This window comes from Pseudochaenichthys georgianus, chromosome 12 (genome assembly GCF_902827115.2).
Source record: "Pseudochaenichthys georgianus chromosome 12, fPseGeo1.2, whole genome shotgun sequence".
In the NCBI taxonomy this organism is placed as follows: Eukaryota; Metazoa; Chordata; class Actinopteri; order Perciformes; family Channichthyidae; genus Pseudochaenichthys; species Pseudochaenichthys georgianus.
In genome coordinates, this window is record NC_047514.1 from 19,124,615 (window position 1) to 19,148,324 (window position 23,710).

The 23,710-nt window shown below is 40.5% G+C and overlaps 1 long non-coding RNA gene across 1 annotated transcript; it reads right to left on the bottom strand.

Annotated features, from left to right (window-relative positions):
• Positions 1-8,922: 8,922 nt before the first annotated feature.
• On the bottom strand, positions 8,923-11,888 carry LOC139434898 (uncharacterized). Its single transcript, XR_011644190.1, has 3 exons — positions 11,814-11,888; positions 11,001-11,079; positions 8,923-10,458 (listed from the first exon to the last, which is right to left on the bottom strand). It is a non-coding gene; the product is annotated as an uncharacterized lncRNA (long non-coding RNA).
• Positions 11,889-23,710: the final 11,822 nt, after the last annotated feature.

Here is a 23,710-nt window from a genome sequence, read left to right on the forward strand (position 1 = left end):
ATCGGTGTATAAAATTCGACGTAAAAAATTGCGATGCAGCATCATCCGGGCTACTCAGACAGGATAAGCAATCGAGCCCGAATGCAATCAACCCGACTTCTGGGGGACAGTGCTGTGAAGTAGGGATCGACCGATATGGCTTTTTCAAGGCCGATACCGATACCGATTATTAGTAATCAAGGAGACCGATAACCGATATTTGGAACCGATATACATTTGCAGTAAAATCAGAAAATCTTGGTGTCAAAATGTAGAATAACACAAACTCCAACACAACTTCTTTGACATGCATTTAAGCATATATTATGTTTAATGAACTTTTAAAACATCTTACAACTGGTTTCCTCTCTGTGCCCTTTCTTTAGTGCAGCCATCTGCAATGAGTTAGAGAGAGACAAGAAGTGGGGCAGCAGGCTGACATGCTAACTAACAATAAGTCTGTCTAGCATAAAATCCCAATAAACTGCTAGCAACTGCAAAACACTATGCTAGCTAATGTTTTGCAAACTATTAAAAGTGAGGCTATTGCAGTAGACCTAACGTTAGTCTAGTAGCCTCACTTCTAATATTTTGCTAAACATTTGCTAAATACATACAATACAGCTTTCTATACAGGAATCGCTCCTCATTCACTTCATCTGCTAAACTCTCTCTGGTCCAGATGACTGTCCTTCCTCTGTTCGACTACGGTGATACCATCTACCGCTCGGCGTGTAAAGGAGCTCTCGATCATTTAGACGTTCTGTATCACTCCGCCATCCGCTTCGCCACCAATGCCCCCTGCAGGACACACCACTGTGACCTGTACTCTCTGGCTAACTGGCCCTCTCTTGAGACCAGACGCAACATCCACTGGCTGATGTTTGTTTACAAAACACTCCTAGGCCTCACTCCCTTCTACCTCACACAATTACTGCAACTCCGCACACCCCCAACGCACAACACCCGGTCAGCTACAACAAGCATCCTGCTAAAGATCCCTAAAGCCCATACATCCTTTGGCCGCTCCGCCTTTCAGTTTGCAGCGGCAGAAAGCTGGAATACCGTTCAAAAAACGTTGAAAATTAAAACCTTTGTATCCCCCCGCACCTTCAATGTCACTATTATTGACACCCTGGTACACACATGTAGCTGCTTTGCCTGATGCTGATTTTAATGACTGATTGAACCACAGCAATATTGTTTTATTGTTTTTATATGTTTAACTGCTATGCCTGTCATCTTTGCTCTATGTGTTTGTGTTGTCTCCTGGGTTCTGAAGTGCCCGGAGTGTGTCTTTTTATTTCCTCCCAAACCCCATCCCCTCAGGAAGCCCGTGCCTCCTGTCAGGTCATCATTGTAAATAAGAATTTGTTCTTAATTGATTTTCCTGGATAAATAAAGGTTCTACTACTACTACTACATGTTGGCTAGCTAATGAGCTTCACATATCAACCTGAAAGACTGCGAGGCTTCACTCGCAGCCCCCCCTCCGCACCACAGTTCCGCTGCAAGACGCTGCACGCTGACTGACTTCCCACATCCCTGTGTAACTGGGAAGCTGATAGAACTGGATCAATAGATCGTACTGTTTTTGCAACTTCAGCATAGGGGATTGGGATCGCCTTTCAACTGATTTACCTTCGAAACACATGTATGGCTCTGCCGCTCAGCGCTGCTGCTTGCCTCTGTCTGTGTCTGCGTTCTTCGCACCTGCCTGTAATCTGAGAAGGTCCCGCCTCTATGGCTGGCTCCCGCCCGGAAAATCTTCAGTGTTGATTGACACTTCAGTAATAGCCTATCAGATAGCGCTGTGGGCGGGACATTGCTCGTGTACAGAGAGTGGTGACTGCAGACAGAGAAACGGCCGCATCAGAGCCAAAGTGTTATCGGCAATTTTATTAAAAAAAAGGCCGATACCGATAATCGGTCAAATGATGAATATCGGCCCCGATAATCGGTCGACCCCTACTGTGAAGCTCAATGCTGCAAACTGTAGGCGACGTCGGATGCATATGGGAGCAATTCCCGTAGACCCTATGTTAAAATGTCCAACTTAACAAAAGGAAATGAACATATTTCTAGCCTGGATCCACAAAAACATATTCTGTATATAGTTAGATTCCCCCTTCATGACAACAGGACTGCTTCTCCTGGCTCCTCTGTCTCACTGCTAGCTCCGTTAGCTCCATTGGCTCCGTGATGCTACAGCGGCTCAGCTCATGAGGAGAACACTACTTGAACTCGGCCGTGTTTGTTGTGTTGGCTCCTGGTGGACTATTCGTCATGCAAATATAGGATTTATCTGCGGTTAAAATAGACCGACCGTGAATGCAGTTTCTTCGGTCAACCCTGCATATAGTACTTATGTTATGTTACTGGTGTTTTTATTAAGCTAACGTTAATGAATGTTTAGAGTTGGGTTAGCATTTGAGCAATCGTAGCTCCATCTGTGCTAACGATGCTATGCGTAGCATCCAAGAATGTATAACATTAAGTGGGATGCTACTGTATACCAAAAGGCTTCTGTGCGAGGTTGCTAAAATAAGGTCATCCTTGTACGTTAGATAGTTAGGTTACTGTATGCATTGTTAAGGTTCGTTTAAATTCGCTATGCTCTACTATAGCATACAATAGACTAGCTAACGTCAACGTATTGTTGAAGAGAGGCTTAGTGTATATTAAATCAACCTCACAATGAAATGTGTGTATCTTTAAAATATGAACGTCACATTTCAAGATGGTCCAGAAATAACGCTCCCTTAGATATTGTAATATGGTTTGTTGAACTAGAGTTATTTATTGCAGCTAACCGCCTATCCGACGAACGACACAAACATTGTTGTTTTTAATATTATTATTACCAATGCCTCTTTTAATTGTATTATCCTCACACTTGAGAAACAGCCTCATCGTGGCAGTAGAACGGAACATGTAACTTAATGCCTGCATTTAAGGATGATGAATAGCGTAGTCAATGCTTTAGTGACAAGGAAATTTAATAATAAATATTATATATATTATTTTAAATATTAGATATGACGTTATGTGTGACTTCAATGAAAATTAAGCTTATCCATTGCATTTGTTCAATAGGTTTGTGTCTTACCCTTACGTGTGTGATACATATGAATATATGGCATATGAAAACAAATACATTTGACTGACTCATGAAAAACTCATCCAAAGTAACAGTAATATAAAAAGGACCTACACAATAATACTCAATTAAACTGATACAGTATAAGGACTGTGATATCCAGCAATTTCTTAAGTATAACAATAAGATTATGACCTGTTTTTAAAAGAAGATAAAAAGTAGTTTGCATGTAAAGAAGTCTGTAACCCACGCATGTAACTTTACATCTGTTTGTTCAAAGTGTCCTTAAGGTGATCCAGACAGGCTGGACCAGAGGAGGAGAGACAGATCTGGACTCCTAGCAGCAGAGAACTTCAGCACGGATTCCAAGGTACACCTTTTTCATACTTTACAAAGAATGCATAAAGTAATGACTCTAATACACTGATATACATTACATTGCATTTAGCTGACGCTTTTATCCAAAGCGGCTTACAATAAGTACATTCGACCAGGAAGACACAACCTTGAAGAAAACAGAATCATAAAGTACATCAGGTTTCATAGAGCCAAGTATTTCAAGTGCTACTCAACTGGCTATAGATAAGCCAGTCCTTTATTAGTATATAAGTTCTTTGTTAGTAATTCTATCGCTCGAGGTGGAGTCGAAAGAGATGAGTTTTCAGTCCGGAAGGTGTGTAAGCTTTCTGCTGTCCTGATGTCAATGGGAGCTCATTCCACCATTTTGGAGCCAGGACAGCAAACCCACGTGTTTTTGCTGATGGGAACTTGGGTCCCCCTCACAGTGAGGGTGCAGCGAGTCGTTTGGCTGATACAGAGCGGAGTGCACGTGCTGGGGTGTACGGTTTAACCATGTCCTGGATGTAGCAAGGGCCAGATCCATTCGCAGCATGGTACGCAAGTACCATTGTCTTGAAGTGGATTCTAGCAGTTACCGGAAGCCAGTGGAGGGAGCGGAGGAGCGGAGTGGTGTGGGAGCATTTAGGAAGGTTGAAGACCAGACGAGCCGCTGCATTCTGGATGAGCTGCAGAGGTCGGATGGCACATGCAGGTAGACCAGCCAGGAGGGAGTTGCAGTAGTCTAGGCGTGAGATGACGAGAGCCTGGACCAGAAGCTGGGTCGCTTTCTGGGTCAGCTGGGGACGCATCCTCCTGATGTTGTAAAGCGTGTATCTGCAGCAGCGGGTTGTAGCAGCGATGTTTGCAGTGAAGGACAGGTTGTTATCTAGGGTCACACCCAGACTCCTTGCAGTCTGAGTCGGGGAAACAACAGAGGTGCCGATGTTGATTGTTAGGTCAAGAGTGGGACAATCTTTTCCCGGAAGGAAAAGCAGTGCAGTCTTGTCAAGGTTGAGCTTGAGGTGGTGAGCAGACATCCACTGGGAGATGTCAGCTAGACAAGCAGAGATGCGTGCGACGACCTGGGTCTCTGAGCTGGGGAAGGACAGAATTAATTGGGTGTCGTCAGCGTAGCAGTGGTATGAAAAACCATGCGGGCTAATGACAGATCCGAGCGAGTTTGTGTACAGGGAGAAGAGGAGGGCCATTAAACATGACTAAATACAAGATCACCTACACATCAGTGATGTTGAGTGCACTTTCTTAGCTAAAAGTTACATTTACATTTTACCAAGCAACATCACTTTTTTGTTCAACTTTCACATTTCAATGTATTTAAGGCAAATATTATTGAACATAGTGAGAGCTGCGACCCTTTGTCTTTCAGTGAGACAACCGGACAGAGCAAGCTTCTACAGTTGCACTAAGTTTTGATAACAGTTAAATATTATTTTAATAATACATTTATTTCAATGTTGATTAATTTAGAACGGTTTATTCATAATCTGATTATCTTTGTAGTACACTGTTGGATTTAAAAACACATTCAAATAAAAAAATCATTATATTCATAGCCCCTGAACAAACAAACACACCTCTTTCTTAAATAACACACTTGCTCTGCAATAATATGTTTTTTGATATTTCTGTTAGGAAAGGACAGGCCTGAGAGACAGGACTGCTTCACCATGTTCTCTTTCTCTGAGGGTCCAGAAGAACATCCAAGAGGGAAAGGAAAAGCTAATGTGATGAGATTTAAGAGCAGTACAGGACATTCACTAAGAGACACTTAGGCCCTTTCTCATTTCACTAATTGCCCTTCTCGAGACTTAGTCCCGCCCACAGGAGATGCGAGCGGAGGAGCCAAGGAGGGGAACCGAGGAGAGAGGAGGGGAACTGAGGAGAGAGGAGGGGAAGCAGCAGGCGGTTAGAGAAATGAGAACTCCTCTCCTCTGAGCGGTCATCTTAAAGAGACGTCCATTAATGATGACAGGAGGCACAGCAGCCCTCTGTCTGATGGACACATGTGTTCATGACCACTTCTATACTTACTTTGATTCATTCACAGTGCGGTATAATGAGACAATAACGGGCTACAGATGCGGACATATACACACACATAGCCTATGTATATATTTATATAAATATATACAATTTCAGAATCAAACAGAGCACTCTCATAATAACGTAACACTATCAGAGACTGGATATACCCAAATAAATGGTGCCAATCTTCAGTCAGATGTGAATGTGTAACTTAACATTTTCAGTAAGAATAACAGACAAAAGGAATGCAAATACAATTTATTGAAATGTGAACTAAAAGTTATCAAGCATGAACAATCACAATTTTTTTTAAATAAAAATGAAATAATATACATAAATTACACTAAATGTTAATCTGTTAATTGATTAAGTAAACACATTTTGTCAAATAAAGTGAGAGGTTAGGCCTGTGCAGGTGGTAACAGCTATGCCCAGCATGGGCTAAGTTCTGTCGGTGCAGCTGGTGCAGGTCCTCCTCCCTCAGGCCTGGGGCCTGTACTACGAAGCTGGTTCAACCTAACCTGGATATGTTTGAGTTAGCCGGTTGGCCTAATCCAAAACATACGTGCTCTCGCTAAACGGTCCTACGACACGGGTTATCAAGTGGATCGCTCAAGCCAGCCGTGTCCTATCTAGTTAGGTGCGCGTTCACATGAAAGGGGTGGTATTTGGATCATTCGACCAATCACAAACATGGAGAAACTATAATATTAGACATATGAAGAAGTTAAACTTTAAACATCAATGACTTAAACACTTTATCCAGGATAAAAGCCACATAGCTGCACCTGCAAGGTGAACACAGCTGGGAACAGAACAAGTGTTTGAATGCGTACATTAACAGGTTTATGATATCACTGCCCCGTCTAAGACACGATCTGACTTTAATTACATTTGACTCGAGTGTTTCCTCAACTTAATGTGTTGCTTAAAATAATACTTCTGCATACAGTAGGCCTATGTGACACTGTAAGTGTTGCACGGCCAGATACAGCTCAGCTGACTCAGATAAGGAGATATGTGATACATTATGAAGTGATATGCCGCGGACTGTACTTAATGTTACTCTGATCCGGTTACTTATGTTGTGGCAGATATTTAAGTAAGCTTTCTTAACGCTAATGTTATAATAGTCAGATTGCTCTGAAGATGGAGGTGATATTCTATTAATGTTCACGTTCACACAGTCGGTGATTTTTGCCGGCCGTCTTTCCTGCAACGGCAGCTTTTCTGTATTTCCTTTCTCCTGTAATATGACTTGATCGCTTTAAACTCCGCACACTGAGCTCTGATTGGTCAGCAGGCAGTGCTTTCACTGAGTTGAGCTCTTAGCCTGCAACCTAACCTGGCCCCGACCAGGTTAGCCGCTAAGCACAAGTTACCATGGAGATCTAGCCTGCTAAAAAGAGAACCAGCTTCGTAGGACCGGAAACCCAGAGTTTTCCCTGAATTTAGCCACTAAGCGAAAATCCTGCTTCGCAGTATACCCCCCAGGTCCTCCTCGCAGGGAAATACCCTCAGCCCTCTCTGGCCAAACCAACAGACAGGACGTTCATAAAACTGAGGTCTCCCCCAAAGTCTCTAATCATCCATCCTGTGAATATGAGAGGGGAACAAATAGTGTAATAGATGCTTTGGACAATAAGAAATATAAAGTTAACTGTTGAGTTGCTCAGTTTTTTAGATTGACAGGGTTTAATAATACAAACAAAAGGAGAGGCACCGTAAAATAAAGATTGGTCTTTCAATAAAATGTGTTGATTTTGTCTTTTGAATTGTTTGTCTAAAGTCAAGTACAGAACTGTTACTTATAGTTTGAATGATAGTCTGGTTATAATGTTTGGAGGAGGCATCACAGGTAAGAGCACCATTTGTTGTGTTGCATCCACAACAAATCAGATGTGTGTGTATTTATTTATCTACTATTTCTTGAATCATTACTGTCAGTCCAAAACAAGAGATTTTGATTTAGTAACATTCTTTTTAAAACATTCTCTTTTCCACTACACTATCTTGAATATTTTAGTTTTTACGTCACTACATTGATCTAACAGCTTTAACATTGTAAAGGTGTCACTTCGGACTCTGGGTAATTATGACAGCATGTCCTACTATTTTGAGAGTTTGAACAAACCAGACCTTCATAGATTAATGTAGAAAATAGTCAGCACATTAAACCATTATGAAAGTAATCAAAAGTTAGCTCATTGTTCAAAATGAGCTCCAACTACAACAGTTAAGTCAACTCGTGCATCGGTAATAACAATAAATCAAATGATATAATATAATAGTATAACTTGTGTCTACTTTAAATACTTTAACAACACTTTCCTAATTATACTAGCATACTTTTACTAAAGTAACATTAACATGTTTAAATGCAGGGCTTTTGCAAGAGGGTATTTCGTATAGTGTGGCATGGTCTACTTGTCTTATCTAACCGAAGTGATCGTTACGTTACTTTGCAAACCGTCACCACCCCACACACACACACACACACAAAAGGACACAGTAACGTTGTGATTCACTTCAATTAATGATAACTACGGAGCTTGCTAACAGCAAGGCACAAGGCTACTTCACTCATTTAGCTAGCTAATATAAGATACAAATGCTATCGAGTCCTCACTGCTTGTAAAATAAAGAGCACAAACTGACTACTTACCCGAGCGGCGAGCCCTGCTGTTCTCCGTCATTTTTCTCCCAGGTTGTTGTGATCACATGACTGACAAAGCCGTGCTCTGATAGGCCAGAAGTCGGTTTGATTGCATTAGGGCTCGATTGGTTTTCCTGTCCGAGTAGCCCGGATGATGCTGCATCGCAATTTTGGACATCGAATTTTATACACCGAATGTTTTTCACTTCAATTTTTGGGATCTGAATTTGAACATTCTAATTTTTTTCACTTCAATTTTTACATTTTTATTTCCATCCATCCATCTTCTCCCGCTTATCCGTGGTCGGGTCGCGGGGGTAGCAGTTCCAGCAGAGAGCCCCAAACTTTCTTTTCCCTGGCGACATCAACCAGCTCTGACTGGGGGATCCCAAGGCGCTCCCAGGCCAGCGAAGAGATATAATCCCTCCACCTGGTCCTAGGTCTACCCCTTGGTCTCTTCCCAGCTGGACGTGCCTGGAACACCTCCCTAGGGAGGCGCCCAGGTGGCATCCTAACTAGGTGCCCGAACCACCTCAACTGGCTTCTTTCGACGCGAAGGAGGAGCGGCTCAACTCCGAGTCCCTCCCTGATGACCGAACTTCTCACCTTATCTCTAAGGGAGACACCAGCCACCCGGCGGAGGAAACCCATCTCGGCCGCTTGTATCCGCGATCTCGTTCTTTCGGTCATGACCCATCCTTCATGACCATAGGTGAGGGTAGGAACGAAAATGGCCCGGTAGACAGAGAGCTTTGCCTTCTGGCTCAGCTCCCTTTTCGTCACAACGGTGCGGTAAAGCGACTGCAATACCGCTCCCGCTGCTCCGATTCTCCGGCCCATCTCACGCTCCATTGTTCCCTCACTCGAGAACAAGACCCCGAGATACTTGAACTCCTTCACTTGGGGTAAGGACTCATTCCCTACTTGGAGTACATTTGGAGTACATTTTTATTTCACATAGGTAAATTCGGAGCAAAAACATTCAGATACATGATTTTCAAAGTAATTATTTTCAATGCTATAAATTCGGTGTCTAATACAATTCAAATACTTCTGTCTCTTGTTTGCTTCCATACAAGTCCGCTGACATGGCGCATCAATCAACGGTACATTTTGCCCATTACTTGCCCAGTATTACTTTGAATATTATTATTGTGATTGAGGGTTAAATCCGCTTTGAAGACCACCGTTTTATATCGTGCAGTTTAGCGGCAAAATAACGTCAGTTAGCCAGCTAACGCTAGCTTTGTTGAGTTTATGCTAGCTAAACAAGTAGTGGTTGTAGTCTATACAGCAGTAATTCATATATTATAGCCTACTGCTTTGGCACTAACGGGTTGATAACCGTTTATGAAAATAAAACCAATTGAACTGTACTGAAATAATGACAAGTTTTATAATTGTCTTGGGCTCCTGCTGTGTTTTTAAAGCCTTTGTAAATTATTCATGCTATTTTCTATTTAGAACGAAGACTTCAGAATCTTGAGCAACTGAGCAACTCAACAGTCAACTTTATATTTCTTATTGTCTAAAGCATTTATTATTTTCATTTTTCCCCTCTCATATTCAGTGTGGACGGATTGAGACAGCGTGGTGTCCAGAGGGCTGCAGAGACTTCAGGGAGAAACCTCCGTGTGACGGATGCCCTGTCTGTTGGTCTGGAGAGGACTGAGGGTCTTTCCTCAGCGAGGAGGACCAGGCCTGATGGAGGAGCCCATGCTGGGCATAGCTGATACCAACTGCACAGGCCTAGTCTGTCACGTTATTTGACTAAATGTGTTTACTTATACATTTAATAGGTTTACACCTTCTGTCCATATGTGCTTTTTATTTAAAACATTTGATTAACTTTTGGTTCACATTTCAATAAATTGTATTTGCACTCCTTTTGTCCATTATTCTTACTGAAAATGTTAGATTACACATTCACATCTGACTGAAGATTGGCCCCATTTATTTGTGACGTTGCAAACTCTGCGGTACAAGGCACAAGTGATGTGAAGCTCATAAAGTGAGGCAAATAGAAATAATCAGCGGATGGAGTGTAGATGTGGAAATAGGTGCATTCGCTGACTATGTTTTTCGCCACACTTTATAAGCCTGACTATAACCACCCCTTCTCTGAGGTGCAGGCAGCGTCACAAACAAATGATGGTCCTGATAGACTACAAAAATATTCGGTGTGCAGATCTTTGTTTTCACAATAAAAGTAGTTTCTTAGTGAATGTCCTGTACTGGTCTTAAAATCTCATAACATCAGCTTTTAATGTTCCTCTTGGATGTTCTTCTTGACCCTCAGAGAAGGAGAATATGTCGTGTCTTTCGGGCATGTCCTTTCCTAACAAAAATTACAGGAAACATAAAACATTATTGCAGAACAAGTGTGTTATTTATGAAAGAGGTGTGTTTGTGTGTTATGGGGCTGTTGATATAATTATTTTTTAATTGTAATCAGATTATGAATGAACAGTATGAAATGCATCAACATTGAAATATATGTTATTATCAAAATAATATTGAACTGTTATTAAAACGTAGTGCAACTGTAGAAGCTTGCTCTGTTGTCTCACTGAAAGAATAACTTTTACCACGTTTTTTACAGACAATATTGAGAGATAAATAGTAGCAGTTCTCACTATGTGTTAAATATCTTTGCCTTCAATACATTAAATTAGAAAGCTGACAAAGTCATATTGCTTGTTAACATCTAAATGTGACTTTTTGCATGGAAAAAACCCTCAACTTAACTGATGTGTAGGTGATCTAGTATTTAGTATTGTTTAATGGAATGTATATCAGTGTATTAAAGTCAATACTTCATTCATTTAAACCAATATCTTTCTTGATTCTTTGTACAGTATGAAAAAAGAGTCTTAGTACCTTTGCTGAAGTTCATTGCTGTGAGGAGTCCAGTTCTGTCTCTCACTCTCTGGTCCAGCCTGTCTGCATCACCTGGACACTTTAAACAAACAGATATATATATATATGTAAAGTACCATGTGTACAAACAATATAACTGATTCTCTTCTGTTGAACATGTTGGATTTTGTATTGTCCGAGTCAGGATCCTTTTTATTTTACTGTAACTTTAGAAATTGTGTTACCAATGCTTACTGTTTATTTGATATCAATTTGTAATACAATTAATAAAAACAACAAGGTTTGAGTTCGTTCTTCAGATGACTGTGACGTTAACTTGTAAGCTCAATAATGAACTCCAGCTCAACCAAAAATATTGTAATATCTAAGTAATCATCTTGAAATATGACATTAATAATTGTAATATACACACATCTTATTGTGAGGTTGATTTCACATACACTACTTCGACGTTAGCTAAATAGAAAATAGCATGGATAATTTACAAAGGCTTTAAAAACACAGCAGGAGCCCAAGACAATTATAAAACGTGTCATTATTTCAGTACAGTTCAATTGGTTTTATTTTCATAAACGGTTATCAACCGTTAGTGCCAAAGCAGTAGGCTATAATATATGAATTACTGCTGTATAGACTACAACCACTACTTGTTTAGCTAGCATAAACTCAACAAAGCTAACGTTAGCTGGCTGACTGACGTTATTTCGCCGCTAAACTGCACGATATAAAACGGTGGTCTTCAAAGCGGATTTAATCCTCAATCACAATAATAATATTCAAAGTAATACTGGGCAAGTAATGGGCAAAACTTACCGTTGATTGACGCGCCATGTCAGCGGACTGGTAGCAACACGAACCGTTAGCGAACAGTTAGCCCCGCTGTCATCCGGTTCGACCTGACTGTGACTGTGACTGACCCAAGCCTCGTTGTTCTGTCGCTCCAACCCCCCTCCCTCCCCCCACATCTACAGGTGAAAATTACTTTTGCGACACATTTATCGCAAGAAGTGTAGCAAAAGTCAAGACCGCAGATTCGTCGATTTATACTGCCACATAGCAGATTCGTCAAGTTGTAATGACTGATTTGAGAGGTTGTAATAAATAAAGTTGCAGTTGTAATGGAAAATATATTTTAAAAATATGTATTTTTTACAAGTGTACATTTGATAAGATTCACAGTTACGTGGATATGTTATACAAGTGTACATTTGGTTCACAGTTACGTGGATATTTTATACAAGTGTAAATGTAAGCACACAAACTCAGATTTTTTTTCTGCAAGTGCTCACATCAGGTTTTACACGCTCTCACATTTTGCACCATATCTACCTTCATACCAAGGGTCGTCAGACTTCTGGGTCTTTTACAGCATTGCCATTATATCCTCCTGTCTTTTATTTTTGAAATATGTTCTTTAACTTCCGGTCCACCGGACTGCTTTTCTTCATTCTTCAATACAAAACGGAAAATTGAATGAAGTTGTTATCAAAAACCAAAATCAGACCGTTTTTTTTTATTAGGTCTTCTTGTTATCCGTTTTTTGATTCAGACAACATAAACAGGAAAACGGCTTTGGTTTCACGTTTTTTCGTTTTTGATTTAAAACGAAAAAAGGCTGGTATTTTCGTTTTTTTGGTTCAAACGAAAAATCAAACTAACAAAACGTAGACTTTTTTTTATTAGGTTTTCTCGTTATTCGTCTTTTGATTCAGACAACACAAACGGGAAAACGGCTTTGGTTTTCCGTTTTTCCGTTTTAAATCAAAAACGAAAAAAGGCTGGTATTTTCGTTTTTTGGCTTTTGGTTCAAACGAAAAATCAAACTAACAAAACGTACACGGACCCCCCACCTCTCCCCACCTCTGCTGCTCACTGCTGTAGCTAGCTACTGTCAGTAGCTACTGCTACTGCTACTGACCATGCTACAGATGTTAGTGCACAATCTACAGCTCCTCTACCACAACCATCAGCAACAAGTGGACATGGAGAATTACATGAACTACATGTTTCTATTAAATCCACCGCGGGCATAAACAGAAGGGCATGCTCGGGGGTCTTCTTCGCTGCTTTTGTTGTATTTTGTGGCAGAAGTACAGCGCCACTTACAGGCCTGGCATATGTACTACAGCATCTCCAGCGCTTTCGAGCAGTCTCTTGCAGAAGAACAGCACCACTTACAGGCCCGGCATATGTACTACAGTACAGCGTCTCCAGAACTTTCGAACGGTCTCGTGTGAACGGAAGACTTTTTTGATATCGTATTCGGTTCGTTTGCGTTTCGTATGCGTTTGTGTTTGCGTGTAAATGGGGTCTTATTCCGGTGTGAACGCGATCTGCTCTTTAGTTTCCGGAACTAAGTACTGGGAACTAAGTACTGGGAACTAAGTACGGCAAAGTACTTCGTGTGAATCAAATCAAATCAAATCAAGTTTATTTATAAAGCACATTTTAAAACAACTTTCGGTCGCGCCAAAGTGCTGTACATGAATAAAAAATATACGGAACATATTGCAATTTGTAGCATTTAAGTTAAAAACAACAAATATAAAGGCAGACACAGTTAAAATACAAAATGAAAAATGTCATGCTCTGCTCACTTTTAAAAGGCCAGAGAGAAAAAGTGTGTTTTTAGAGAGGATTTAAAAGCCCCTAGTGTCTGGGCCGACCTCACAGGTAAGGGCAGAGTGTTCCAGAGCCTGGGACCAGCTGCTGCGAAGGCTCGGTGCCCTCTAGTTTTTAGCCTGGTTTTCGGCACTACCAGCAGCATTTGGTCGGCAGACCTTAGAGCTCTGGCTGGGGTGTATATCGCTGGATTAAGTCAGCTATATAAGCCGGAGCCAGCCCATTTAGGGCCTTAAAAACAAATAAAAGGAGTTTAAAATCTATTCGGAACCGAACTGGAAGCCAGTGAAGTGAGGCCAGAATGGGGGTAATGTGGTCACGCCTTTTGTGGCCAGTCAGGAGACGTGCAGCTGCGTTCTGTACTAGCTGCAGGCGTTTTATGGATGCCTGATCCATGCCCACATACAAAGCGTTGCAGTAGTCCAGTCGCGATGTCACAAAAGCGTTAATTACCCTCTCTAAGTCTTTAAAAGATAAAAACGACTTGGTCTTAGCCAATAGTCGTAATTTAAAAAAGCAGGTTTTGACTACGCTGCTGACCTGTTTATCGAATTTAAAAGTGCTATTGAAGGTTACTCCAAGGTTCGTTACAGCGGGGAGGATGTTTTTACTCAGGGAGCCAAGAATGTCAACCTGGGAGGCCGGAGGTTGGGGTCCAAAAAAAATTACCTCGGTCTTGCTCTCGTTGAGGGTGAGGAAGTTTTGGCTCAGCCAGGATTTAATTTCAGCCAAGCAGTCCATCAATTGCTGTAAGGAGTTGGCATTAGCATTGAGAGGTAGATATATCTGAACGTCATCAGCGTAGCAGTGGAAGGGGATGTTGTGCTTGGAGAGAATTGCACCTAGGGGCAGTATATATAATAGAAAAAGGATGGGGCCCAGAATAGAACCTTGGGGAACCCACAGGTAAGGGGGGCTTTTGCAGAGGAGAAGGCACCTAGCTGCACTGAAAGGCTACGGTCTGTTAGGTAGGACCTGAACCATGCCAGAGCAGAGCCTGTGATGTCTGCGGACTGTTCGAGCCGCGACAACAGAATGCTGTGGTCCACGGTATCGAAGGCCGCTGTCAGGTCCAACAGCACCAGGACAGCTGGGCTACCTGAGTCGGCGGCTAGGAGGAGATCATGCGTGAAAGCGCCTGATGTGGACTTTGGGCAGGGAATAATGATTATAAAAACCAACACCCAGTTATTACATGTAGTGCATGCTGGTGTGCATTTATAGATACATGTTATACCTACATATGTACTTTGAATGAATCATTAACTGGGTTTACAAAAATACCTTTAATTAAAAAAATACCCACTTGTTAATTATTTTGTAATTTCAATAAGGATTGTAGTCAGTCATCCCATGGTTTCTGTTAGTTATATTAATAATGATTTATCAAGACTTCATCTTTTGGCTTTCAAACACTTACATATAACTGATCAAATCAAAGTTCCTGTATCCCACAAACCCCATCCTCTCAAACAAGGCCATTCTTTTCATTCTTTGGAAAAATACCTGCGTTGTAAAGGGAACGACTCTTTCCTGACATGCAGACGTTAGCCATACATTACGTCAGACTGGATGAGCCAAAAATAAACATGTGTTTAAGCAGAACAATGGCACCCATTTACTTTATGAGTTATCTTTGCTCTGAGCGAGACACTTCAACACGTTGATTGAGAGGAAATGTGTTATGGCTCCCAAAGGAAAGGTTAAAGTAACGCCTGACCTTGTGTGATCGTAAGCCGTTAACCACAAGTGTAGGTAAGAAATAACTATGTCATTAGTGTTTTGCCACGAAGAGCACATTTATGGAGGATGAACCCTACCATCCTGCAGCCACAGTGATCTGCCCAAAAAACTACAATGATACTGCAGAGGCATCTGTTCAAACAATAAAAGACACATACAGATGAATTTAGTATCTGAGGTTATAACGCTTTAGTTAGTAAGTAAGTTTGTAATAAACTTTAGTTTGCCAACATCACAACCTGTAGAAAGAAAACGGTGTTATATTTACCTTTATTTGCCTATGTGTTATTCATTAAATAACTATTTTAGAAACTAAAATAGACAACATTTAAATAATGTGTCTAATATTTGTTTTGAGTAGGACTTTTTTAATTATTACAACATGCAGGACTATGTTTACATCTTTACCTCACTCACCTAAAGGCACCTCTGTCCCTTCAAGGCATCAGCATTCATAACTGGATTCAACAATAACTGCTTTCTCTGCTCATTGTCATGATAGACATAATCAAAAACTGAATGTAACTATTCAAACTTTATATTTAATCTTATCAGTTGTTAAAAAACCTTCAACCTTTTATATCACAATAATAAAACCTAAGCTGTATCATTTGAAATTAAAGAAAAAAAGGGACGTTATATTTTGACATACTGTCAACAGAAACAATGCAACTTTTTAGAAATGATTACATGCAGAAGTTCACTAAAGTGTTGAATACTGTGACTCCCTACAATCTGCTGTTTCATGTTGTTCTCAAAGAAGATCCACCTTGGCAAGGAGCTACTCTCAAACTCCCTCTAGTCTCCTCTCATATGGTAGGCTACATAAATCTTCCCTATGCCTGGGAGAAAAACACTACCCTAAAACATCGTTGTCCAGTTTCCTTAGACCGTGGAACATTTTTGCAGATGTATTCAGAGAATTTGAATGGAATTGTTGGGGAAGAACGAAAATGTGAGACCTAAGTAAGAAAGTTACAAAAAAGTGACAAAAAAGACAGTCTAAAAAAAGTTCAAAACATGGCAAGTCCGGAACCGTCGAAAAAAGGGACAAAACTGACGATCGAAAAAAGTGACAAAAAAGACAGTTGGAAAAAAGTTCAAAGTTACTTTACATTTTTGTAACTTGTATGCATCAACATACAACACAACTTAATTTCTCTTTTTTGGCTTACCCTTTTTAAACTCTATAGGTTAGCAGCACTGTTGTCTTAATCTGAATTTGCATTAATACTGTATTTTACATCATGGTTAAAGAAATACTTGACCAAACAAATGATTGAGAATAACATTTAAAAAAAATCTTGTTTAATTGAAGTATATCATTGTTGTTAAATGCTTCCCCCATTTACTTCAATTTATTTAGACTTTTCTCAGTTTTCTTTATTATTTGTTCACTCTGTTAGGCATGTGAGAAAAAAAGAATTCTAGATAACACAGTGTGAGTAATATATTAATAGCTAAAGCAGCCTCCCTCTCCTCTGTCCTCATCCTGTTGGACCTGTCTGCTGCATTCGACACGGTGAATCATCAGATCCTCCTTCGCACTCTCCAATAACTTGGAGTTTCAGGCTCTGCACTTTCCCTCCTCACCTCATACCTCAAAGACCGCACCTACAGGGTTACTTGGAGAGGGTCTGAGTCCGACCCTTGTCAATTAACTACAGGGGTCCCTCAGGGCTCTGTTCTTGGTCCTCTCCTCTTCTCCCTGTACACAAACTCGCTCGGATCTGTCATTAGCCCGCATGGTTTTTCATACCACTGCTACGCTGACGACACCCAATTAATCCTGTCCTTTCCCCGCTCAGAGACCCAGGTCGTCGCACGCATCTCTGCTTGTTTAGCTGACATCTCTCAGTGGATGTCCGCTCATCATCTCAAGCTCAACCTTGACAAAACTGAAGTGCTTTTCCTTCCGGGAAAAGATTGTCCCTCTCTTGACCTGACTATCAACATCGGCCCCTCTGTTGTTTCCCCGACTCAGACTGCAAGGAATCTGGGTGTTATCCTAGATAACAACCTGTCCTTCACTGCAAACATCGCTGCTACAACCCGCTGCTGCAGATACACGCTTTTCAACATCAGGAAGATACGCCCACAGCTGACCCAGAAATCGACGCAGGTTCTGGTCCAGGCTCTCGTCACCTCACGCCTAGACTACTGCAACTCCCTCCTGGCTGGTCTACCTGCATGTGCCATCCGACCTCTGCAGCTCATCCAGAATGCAGCGGCTCGTCTGGTCTTCAACCTTCCAAAATGTTCCCACACCACGCCGCTCCTCCGCTCCCTCCACTGGCTTCCGGTAACTGCTAAAATCCACTTCAAGACACTGGTACTTGCGTACCATGCTGCGAATGGATCTGGCCCTTCCTACATCCAGGACATGGTTAAACCGTACACCCCAGCACGTGCACTACGCTCTGCATCAACCAAACGACTCGCTGCACCCTCGCTGCGAGGGGGACCCAAGTTCCCATCAGCAAAAACACGTGGGTTTGCTATCCTGGCTCCAAAATGGTGGAATGAGCTCCCCATTGAAATCAGGACAGCAGAAAGCTCACACACCTTCCGGCGCAGACTGAAAACTCATCTCTTTCGACTCCACTTCGAGCGATAGAATGACTAACAAAGAACTGCTAACAGAGCACTTATATACTAATAAAGGACTGGCTTAGCCAGTTGAGCAGCACTTGAAACGATTGGCTCTTTGAATCCTGATGTTCTTATATGATTCTGTTTTCCTCAAGGTTGTGTCTTCCTGGTCGAATGTACTTATTGTAAGTCGCTTTGGATAAAAGCGTCAGCTAAATGCAATGTAATGTAATGTAATGTAATATTTACAAATGACAATATGTGTCCACAACAAAATGTGTGACGGAGCTGGGCGGTACACAGAACACTATCATGATTTGTTGTTGTTGCTGTTATTGTTATTTTTAGTAATAATATTACATCCGCAGATAAGAACTTTGATATACACAAGTAATTGTTTGGAGAAAACAATTGGTAATACATAAAAAAAGAACAGGTCCTTGGGACATGTCTTAATTGGAAATACAGGCAGGGTTTAACAATGCGTCCAGCTGTTTCCAAAATCATCTCGGGCCAAGTTGAGGCAAAGGTTATTCAGAGAAAATACCATTCAGTCAATGAAAACGGTGATATAAATGCCACAAAAAGATGTCATTGCCAACATAAACACAAAGGTAACATATAAATACAGTTACATTTCCCCCAATTTGAATAAAAGCAACATCATTTTCAGCGAAAGGGTCACGCACTGTATTAGGCACTAGGGTCGCTATCTACTGTCTCCTTTGTTTGTGGTGGGTGGGGTGTTCTGTCCTCCCTTCCAATGTTTCCTATCCTGTATCCTCAAACTGTGTGGAAAAACATTGAGAAGTGAGATAAACATACATGCTATGGCCAAGGACATGATACATCCTGTACAGTGGACAATAAGTGGTCCCAATTTGACCTGAGGTGATGTAAGAAATATTGACCAGATATCAAATATTTTGTCTCCAGGTATGAAGCCCAGCTGCTGTGTTGTGGTGAGACTCGGATGTATAGCCTGGTTGGGATTATTTTGCACATAAGATCAATGCTTCTAAAAACTTTTTGATGGTTGCGTGGTGCTAAATCAATCTGCTTGACAGTTTCTTGGACAGTACTTTGGAAATTAAACTCAAGTAGTTTGTGTAACAAAGATAAACACTGTTGAAATAACTTCTAAGAAGTCAAGGCAATACATTCAACAACAATTCCTTGGGAAATGTGTTTCAATGCACAGATTTGCGCTGATAATGACAGCAGTTGGATGGATGTGTCCCTAAATCACTGACAAAGGAGTGAGAGAGCCTAGTTCCTTTTTCGAATGTCGATAAAACTGATTTAAGATGTTTTGACTGTCTCGCTGCAGATGTTCTCCCACGGTCTAATCACAAGAAGAAGAGATTGTGATGAAGTGTGAAAGGGAGAAAATGCCTTCAACAGAGTAGAGATGAATACCTTCAGGGGAAATATCTCAACAACTAAAACAAAAATTAAGCACCAAGAGGATTATTGAGAATGTATCCTGTAGCAGGTCAAAGCTTTACCAAAGATGGATTTGTTCAATATTTCGTACAGATATCCTTTGTATCCTGCTGAGTTTTTAGTCATAGTTTCAAACACCTGTTGGGTGGATTTCCATGAAATGTGATACAGACATTCCTGTTGCTTCTGAATGAGTTATAACTTTGACTGTCCTCTTGTTTTTCATATAGCACCATGATCATGTCAATCTTTCAATTTGACCCTTATTTTAGTTTATGGCAAACCAAAACCACTTACATTACCATGAGCCTCAGGTTTACTTTTTGTTGTGTGCTAACAAGTGACTTGCTAACTCACTAAACTAAGATGGTGAACAAAGTAAATGTAACACCTGTGAAATATCAGCATTGAATTATGTGCATGTTAGCATCCTGAAGCTCAAAGCACTGCTGTGCATAAGCCTTTCCTTCACATGGGTGTAGATTATGTGTTTTTTTAAAACGTTTTTATTTTATTTCCTTCCTTAAACTCCTATCTGTCCTTATTTGTCTTCAGGCAAAAGACAAAGATCAGAGGACATGACCCAAATTATGCAAATATAACTCTGTATTTGACATTACATATCAAGAAAATTGGAAAATAACAAATGCATGGAGGAAAAAATAATTAAAAGAGGACACCATATATCTCCTGCCACTTCATCATCAATATTCTCAACTGAATGAAACTAATAAATACAAATAAACCAGTGCACATGCGAAAAAATCTTCTACGTACAAGTACCCCACCGTATTTGGCTGCTGCCCTTTTTATTTTATTTCTCCCTTTTGAGTCCACAGCTGATGGGTAACATGAAACTGATGCATCATAATGTTCAGCTGTGATGATTAAAGACATGCTGCTGAGTGCACTCCTAAATTAATCTCATCTGTATACAGGGCGTTGTAGCAGCAAAGCCTGTTATAAACATATTTTCCCTAAAGCTTTCCCCGGGAATAAACTCCCCTCGGTGGTGGCGCCATATTGCTCATCTGTCCTTTGGGCTTAAATTAAGCTTCAGCACCTGTGAACTGTGCCAAATGCCTGTGTTTACACAATGAGATGCAATAACTGATAACAAGCCAGAGAACACCAATAATGATCGTGACAAAATGTTGTGATTTGGGTTATGTAAAACTGGAAACAAATATTATTTCTAGCATTAATCATTATGAACATTTCAAAACACTTGTTCTAACTAGTTGAGCAGAAAATGTTTGATGATTGGTGTCAATAGAGAGCTAATGATAATGTATAGAAGTAAATGACTCTAAACTTCATGGAGCAACAACAACATGATTTTTCTTCTCGCTTTGCTCCTGAACTTGTGCATCGTGCAACAACCGAAACCATCTGGTCAGCGGACCTGAGTGATCCAACATGGAAAACAAGGGCAGAGGAGTTCAGGGATATTAGAAGATGTCAACCCATTGTGCCTTCAACCATAAATCATTACGATAAAACCCTAGCCTGAGAGCCAATGAAGTGAGGTCAGTATAGTCAGAAATCTTTACAAGCATAACTATTCACAGTTAAAACAATGAATATCTAGCAGAACCACTTAACAACTAGTTGGGTGTTTACCTTTCAGTCAATTCATTTTATTGCTGAATATCATTATTTATTTATTTTATTTCCATATCCATGCTTCAGCACAAACATGACAAACAGATGGCGGACTGTGCCTAATCAGTAATCGGCTTGATGTTTTGCAGATTGTTAAACTTAACCCAGCGAGTTAGTACTGTATCGATCCAAATCAATAGTTATTGAAAGGCATGAAAAGGGATTCAGTAAGAACAAATTAATGAAAGGCATACTGTTATTTGCATCATTTAAAAGTTAATGATTATGTTTTATAGTTTATGACCGGGAAACATGTTGTCTCACTGTAATCAGACGCCTTAAATCAAGCAATTTAAAACAGCAACACATGTCTATCAACTTCAGACTGTCATTCCTCTGGGGTTGACCTGTATATGTCCTAAGATCTCTGCAGTTGTTTCCTCAAAACAATGGATGTTCAAAGCAGCAGCATCCTGTTGAAACTTGAGTGCACCACTGATTTCTTCTTCCTATTACACTTAACATGAGTTTGATGTTTATAGATAGATGCTTCTTGGACTTCTGGATTACCGTAGCCTATACAATGCAAACTATCAAGGTAAACATGACACAATAGACATATTTCCTCCAGCCTATTTATGAAAATGAGGACAGCAGATGAATTTTTTTTTTTCAACAGTAGGGTTGTTATTTGAAGTGACAGTACATTTATTTCCAGGTTTTGCATTCTCTCTTTATACCTGCTGCGTTATTTGCATCCTCTGAGCTACTGTTGTGATAAGACAGAGCAGCGCATGGTGTAACACAGGGAAGTAATACACTAACAATGGTGAGTCACAGAGGCATGTGACCTTCAAGGCTGTATAAAGTGAATGAGTAAACGCTTTAAGGTGGCCTCAATTGGACCCTTTCCCCTGCTTAGTGGTTAAACAAAGTGTGTTAGCAGCTCTCAGGTGTGTGTCTGTGTGAATGTGGGACAGGGCTGTGAGAGTGTGCTCAGTAAATGTTTCTCCCGGATCAATAGAGGCCATATCAAACATTGCCTCTGTGTGGAGTTCACCTCCACTGCAACATGGTCTCTACTTTTTCAGTTATTCATTATATGCCACAAAAGTAAGAAAGGCAATACAACAATGTTTTTGTGTATGTATGATTCCCACAAGCACAGAAACTGATATTAGGTGGCATAATTAACAATGATGGCAGATGTTTACAAAATCAATAATTAATTACTAATTGTATTAATTTAGTTTTTAGTGAATGAGAAACCAAAAAACAAACCAAAAGACATAAAGTAACAAAGAATTAATGATATACAGTAAATGCCGTAGATAGATACACTTCAATCAACAACCCTAAATGACTATTTTCGAGGCTGTTTCAACACAGACTCTCAATACTCGCCATATGTACATTGAAACCACTTTCTTCTTCCGAAAGTGCATCCCCTGTATGAAGTCTGAAAGTTAGTTTCATATCATTGTTTAACGGTCTAAAGTTTAAACCACAACCTTTCTGTAAAGGTAACTACCCTCCTATAGCGTAACTTTTGGGTGCAGCAGGAAGCCAAAAATACAACTTAAACCCCACCATTGGCTCACTGCTCAGCACAAACAGGCAGAGTATGTGACAAACTGGTGAGAATAGTGGAGCATTCAGCTGATTAAAAGATATTTCACAAAGCAATTGCAAGTGAAGAAAATAGTGTCAAAAGAGACTCAGTTGAAGATATCAGGAAGCATCACTTGTCTCAATACTGTGTTTCCAAAAGTTTCAGTTCTCATATAAAAATCACTCTTTGCATTGCATTATTGCATATATATATGTATATATATATATATAAAGAGAAACAATACTTTTAGGATTATGTGGGCAGATCCCAGTGTGTCAGGGTTGATGGCACCGTCATGTCTGATACGTCATGTCCTCTCAACTTTATTCCTTTAAAAATGCAGAAGTCTAAAACTGTACAGATGAATTGTGACAGTTATGCAGTTACTGTTATAGAGGAATGACTGATGTTGCCTCTTTGTTGACCTTTTTTTTTTTCCAGTTATGAAAATAGCTCTTTCGATATTGAGCAAACCAAAACCGAGGCCTGTGGTAATGTTAGAGAAAACAATCAAAACTATATCTTTTCGCTTTCAATATTTCTGGGTTTCTTGAGAGATGAAAAGGACTAGAGGAGGACATGAACAATTAGACTGTGTCAGTTTTAGAGTTTAGTTTGTTTTAAATGTTTTATGTATTTTGTATGTATCCTTCATATGATGATGATTCAGCCCCTATGGAGATGGGCATATGACTGTCATGTGTATTGCTTACGCAGGCCTTAGCTAATTTGAACTAAACATACTGCTTTGAACCGGTATTCATCCATCTCCATCAGTTTTTGTTTTTAGCTGGGTTAATAAACGACCCACACGCTGTGTATCGTCAAATATAGACGTTATTGGTCGAAACAAGAACTTCATTTTCTATTATAACAAAACACTGCACATTAAGTGACTTTCGGTAAGCCCTCCAAGTGACAGATTTAGCTCTGCACGATTCAACAGTTTGTCCTTGAAGCGGCACCATGGCTGCTGCAGGCAGTGGCGCGTTTACGGCGCATTCACTGACGCGCACACTCATCTCAACCAGTCTATGATCTCAACAAGTCTCTTTTCTGGGGGGCACACAAACTCTCGACCAATCAGCGT